The sequence below is a fragment of the Chenopodium quinoa genome, unplaced genomic scaffold, assembly GCF_001683475.1.
Source record: "Chenopodium quinoa cultivar QQ74 unplaced genomic scaffold, ASM168347v1, whole genome shotgun sequence".
Lineage (NCBI taxonomy): Eukaryota > Viridiplantae > Streptophyta > Magnoliopsida > Caryophyllales > Amaranthaceae > Chenopodium > Chenopodium quinoa.
The window spans coordinates 1,872,592-1,878,666 of record NW_018745240.1 but is presented as its reverse complement, the minus strand read 5'-3'; the positions used below and the strand labels follow the sequence as shown (position 1 = coordinate 1,878,666).

Sequence of the window (6,075 nt, the reverse complement as noted above, 5' to 3'; positions counted from 1 at the left end):
ATATATTTTTTTTGGATTTCTTATTCTCGTAGTATTGAATTAATAAATTTATCTTTTCCTATATTTTTACTTCATTTTTTTCATTAAAATAATTTAATTTTTGGATTATAATCTACGTGGCACTAAAATATCAAATCTAATTTGTTACTTTTACTTAGGCGATGACATAATTTTTTAAGTATTTTTCTTAGAAATAATAATCATATGCGTTAGATAGCCAATATTAATTTCTTAAGCTTTTTTTTCCTTAGAAATAGTAATCATATGCGTTAGATAGCCAATATACATTCACAATTGTCGTGCATCGCTAATAATAATGATAAGGATTAATATTTTTCAAAAGGATTAATTTTTTAAGTTTTTTTTTTTTTTTTTTTTTGGTGCAAATTTTTTAATGTTGGTGTTGTTGTTGTCGTCGCCCACCACTTAGCACCATTTAGCTACTTAATCACATTTTTTTAATTTTAATTTTATACAATTAATCCTATCTTCTTCATTAACCAACCGATAATGATTGCTAATTGTCCTAAATTAGCATTTACGGAGAATGAATTAGTATTATGTTATAATTAATACAAAGTACTATTGATATCTAGATTTATTAAATATAAATAAATTGTAAATATAATATTTTTCTGTTATATAAAATCTTTAATGTGAAATGATAAATTTTTAATAATTTAAATCCTATATCATTATTCATTGTTTTACCATATCTTTTATTTCGATAGAATCACCAACCTCGTTTGATTTAAATTAAAATCCTATTTTTAAATAGAAATACTATTCATTGTTTTAAAAATATTGGTAAACATAGAAATACTAATTTAAACATATTTTAAAAATTAAGCTAAAAATTACCCGGCCATTGATGACCAAAAATTAACACAAAATTACTAACACAAAATTCACTTTGTGGGGTTTTTTATTGATACGAAATTTTGTTTGTGTCGTATGATGTGTCAATTATAATGGTAGGTATCACAAATTTTAATTTAATTATAATTATTGAACAATTTGTATTTCTTATCATAAATACTATCAAAATTTATCTTATAATGGTAGGTATCAAACTTCATTATAAGCGTTTATCATTTAAATATTTCTTAATATATTTTTTTTTTGGATTTCTTATACTCGTAGTATTGAATTAATAAATTTATCTTTTCCTATATTTTTACGTTATTTTTTTTACATTAAAATAATTTAATTCGTGGATTATAATCTACGTGGTATTAAAATTTTAGATATATCAAATCTAATTTGTTACTTTTATCTAGATGGCGACATAATTTTTTAATTCAAATATAAAATACAATTTTTTCTTCTTATTAGTCGAAATAAGTATATTTCTTACGTGGCGCTCCGAATGCTCTCCAAAAATGCCTACTTTATTTATATATATTAGATTACACTACACATCATTATCCAAGGGTATCAATGACATACAAAAGGGTACCACCGTACCACTGACACAAATAATGGTACCATTGACATTGTTAATAATGAAACTATTAAAAATGTACCACTGAGATATATGCTAACAATGCCCCGTACTAACATTTTCAAGTTCACATTTTTTGCATCCAAAATTAACTAGTACCCAAAAAAAAAAACATTTTTATATGAACAACATTCACTAGTAGAACCGTAACATAGTAGAACCGTAACATAAGTGACTTATGGCTCCGGTTCAAAGTATGCATGAACTGGAGCATAAAACCTCTTATGCTCCGGGTCAAGGCTAAAAACCGGAGTATTAAATTGTTATATGCTCCCGTTTTGTGTGTAAACGGAAGCATAAAGTGGTCCCTTTTTTTTTTTTTTTTGGCTTTTTAAAAAAAAATAAAAAAAAATCAATACAAAAACTGACATATATACATAAAAGTACTAATACTCTTTGTAATTTCTGTAAATAATATAGATTATTAAATATTAACTATACAAAGAGTATAAATGAGGGAGCAGCAGTTCAACAACTAGATACTCTCAAATTTCACCACCACTGCAGGTCAGCAGCCATGCAGTCTATCAGACAAGTTTACAGGTGCAGATTCTTTATCAATGTTGGCAAGTTAGTAGAATCCAGAACCCCTCCATTCTCCGTCAATGTAGACTTGATAAACACAGTGGATAATCCAAATGTCCTGTATTTAATTTAGAGATTAAAATTGATCCTATCATACTCACAATATGTATTTAATTTAGAATACATCATAAATGTGAATATCGAGCATATAAGAAAGAGCAAAAGGTCATGAACCATAAAAGTAATTAAAGACTTGATACGATTCTTCGAAACTTACTTCATATAAGAAAGACATCTCATTAAGAATTGGACATGTCAAGCACAGTTCCACAACCATTTTGGACCATTGTTACCTATTAATCATACCAAATATTCATCATCAAATTATAAACAGATTGCTTGACAAATAATCATGAGCTAAAAAACACTAAATTCACCAGCATACGAAACTAATACGCAAGTAGACATGATCAAAATGTCTAATCAACCAGCAACTATCATAAATAAAAAAACATAAACATTCATAAATCCAAAAATTAACATGCATAAACCATATATTGTACGATTGTTCGGAGAATGTATAGTTTGAGCTTCTAAGCTCATCAAAATTCCAAGGAGAATGCATTATAACTATATAGCATTTGAATAGAAGAAAATATCAACTAAAAATCAAGTCGGAAAATACCGACAGACAAACAAAATACTGGCCTGCATTAGACACTAATCCCTGCATAAGAGGCACATAGAGGGCTCTAATATTCCCATGATACACATAGCCCAAATACTGAACCTGCCTCTAGGAATGCAATCAGCCATAAAATTACAACATTACAACTACTTATTATTGCAGAGAACAGGAAGAAACCCATAGAAAAAAAAAAGATCTACAGCTGACCAAGTCACCAAATGTAAACAAAACCCCAAATGACCACAATATATTCCCTTGTCAAAGCAATAATTTCTTTTACTTGAAAATGAAGTGTGGAGATTATTTTAAAGCATCTTAAAATAGTAAGTGTCAAATTATTTAAGGAGAAGAGAGCGTAGAATGAACAAGCACTAATCATATCTATGGCATCATAATAAATAAATTACTATGTATAATCCTAAAGACTTGAATATAGAGTTGCCACTTCCCATTTTTGTGACACAGCCAAGCAGGAACTCATGAATATTAGAAGAAATAGTGCATCAATTTCACACTCTTAAATGAGTTGACGAGGAAATAAGACAATACCAGCCCTCATAGAATCACAGCCTGCTTTAAACAGGTGAAAGGGGTATTGATGAACATATTGAAAGGCAAAGACCAAAAATCATCATACGCTAATAATCTTAACGTGCAAATCACAAAGCACTTGAATTTTACCAACCAGAATAAAACTCTAAACGCAATAAACCAGCAAAATGATTCAAATCTTTAATAGAAATGCGATAATTTCACGATCCATGGGAAACAATAACAAAATTTCAATAGATGAATTTTTGAGAAATGGGTAATCAATTTTACCACATTTACGAATCTAATCCCAAAACTTAGAACTGGGTTTTATTCAGAATCAAATTTTGAGAAATGGGTGATCAATTTATATGTAATCCCAATATTAATGGATCAAAAGTAGGATTTCCCAAATTAATTATTGCCAAATTAAACTATCAAATTTCCCAAATTAAAAGTAGGAAAAAAAAAATAATCAAATTAAACCATCAAAATTCACATCTATTATCACGGATCAAAATTATCAAATTTCCAAAATTAATTATTGCCAAAACCTAATTACACTAAAAATAAATTAAGTAGCGATTACCTCGTTCAACAAAGCTTCTAGTGCTAAAGCACAATGCTCTTCATCATCTTGTTGCTTCCCTTGTTTCGGGCACTGGGTCTTCAATGGCGGCGGTCTTGTCGCCATCCAATACAACGCCAGTACCACCGGAATCGCTTTCACCGACTTCATCACAAAAATTTGAGAAACTATTTGTTAAAATCGAGTCCTCCATCACCAACATCTTCCTCGCCATTTTCAAACATTAATTCTTGAGCTTGTGTGCCTCAACTCACATGAATTTTTGATTTCCCTGTGAAAAGAGAGAATTCAAGTTAATCTCTGACATTGACGTGAAAAGTTAATCTCCTCTCACAATATATTGTTTTACTTTTATTTTTAAAATAATAAAAGTGAAATAGTAAAGTGGCACGAAAACAAATGCATAAAATCGTGAGAGGAGATTAACTTGGAATGTTAATCTCGGAGATTAATTGGGCTCCCTTCTCATGTGAAAATGGTAAGTACAAGAGAAAAATGGTGAACATAAAGAAAAGAGAACAAAAAGTAATCAAAAGAAAAAGGGTGAACAGAAAGAAAGGAAATCAAAAAGTAATTTTGTATTGTACTCTTGTATTATACGCTCTCCCATATACAAGCTTTTTCCTTTATTTTCTCTAAGATGTTCACTTTTTACTGTTCTAAGTGTCCCACCCCGTTTGTTTTCCCTCCTAACTGACCCCGTTTGCTTGATATGTATTACTACATGCATATCAAGACTTCATTACTACTTCCTCTTATTAAAACTCATGGCAACATATGCAATTTTGCCATTTGACATGATGTGACACCATATCATACCAGTTATTAGGGGTGGGACTTCGGTCTGGCGGTTCGGTTTGACCTCGGTTTGAGTCGGTTTCGGTTTGGAGCGGTTCGGATTGAAACGGTTTAGTTTAGCTGGCGGGTCGGTTTGGTTCGGTTTGGGTTAGTCACAGCTCGGTTTGGTTTCGGTTTATTTCTTTGCGGTTTAAATTCGGTTTGGGTCATAAGCGGGTCGGTTTATAAACGATTCGGATTATGTCGGTTCGGTTTGATACGGGTCGGTTTAGGGGGCTGGTTTACCCGGGTCAATGTCAGTTCAGTTTACAAACGGTTTGGATCAAGCCGGTTTGGTTTGAAATGGGTCGGTTTAGGGGCGGGTTTACCCGGGTCAATATCGGTTCGGTTTATAAACGGTGCGAATCATGTCGGTTCAGTTTGAAATGGGCCGGTTTAGTGGAGGGTTTACACAGTTCAATTGGTTCGGTTTATGAACGGTTTGGATCATGTCGGTTCGGTTTATAAGCGGTTTGGGTCATGAATTCATGATTGTTTTAAAGATCGCGTCATGACCATGATTTAATGAGTTGATACTTATAATACGATAAATCGATAATTAAGAATGTACAAGTATTCAATTAGATTGATCAACAAGTGTTTTAAACTTTTAAGTTTTAATAATCAGATATGTAAATATGTTTATCGATTGTAGTACATACCAATAATTCAATGAGGCAATGATACTTATGATAGTATGATAATGATACCAACCGTACATTCGTACGATATGATATACATAATAATTAATCTATAATTACATATACATTAACAATATCGTATTGAATCAATTTCCATTTCCAAACATTGCATTTCTTATAAATTATAATTTACACGAGATTAAATGGATTCGTTATTTAGTTTGTTACTTTATTTAGATTACTAACTCAAACAACTTAATAAGTTAAATGGACGAAATCACGAAATCACTAATTAAAGTGGTGATGAAATCATTATGCAATACTAATGTACGAATAGTCAAATATACAACGGTTAGATTGAATGCCCATGAAAAACAATGGTTAGATTTTCATTACTTTATTAGTTATTAGTATTATTAATTATTAAGTTATTATTAGTTTATTATATATACTGATATACAGTCACAGACTCACAAATATATATAATATACATATAGAGATGTCAGATATTGATGTGCATTAACTCATTAAGTCTTTAACTATGTCGTATTGAATCAATTTCAATTTTGAAACATTTGCGTTTCTTACAATTTATAACTTATAAATAATAAACTAATAATAATAATAGTAATAATAATAATAAATAATAATAATAATAATAGTAATAATAATAATAATTATAATAATATTATAATAATAGTAGTAGTAAACTAGTAATAATAATAATATTAACAAATAATTATACTAACAATAATAATAA

The 6,075-nt window shown here is 29.7% G+C and overlaps 1 long non-coding RNA gene across 1 annotated transcript; it reads right to left on the bottom strand.

The window, feature by feature from the left end:
• Positions 1–1,860: 1,860 nt before the first annotated feature.
• LOC110711168 lies at positions 1,861–4,502 on the bottom strand. Its single transcript, XR_002509292.1, has 3 exons — positions 3,838–4,502; positions 2,307–2,382; positions 1,861–2,147 (listed from the first exon to the last, which is right to left on the bottom strand). It is a non-coding gene; the product is annotated as an uncharacterized LOC110711168 (long non-coding RNA).
• Positions 4,503–6,075: the final 1,573 nt, after the last annotated feature.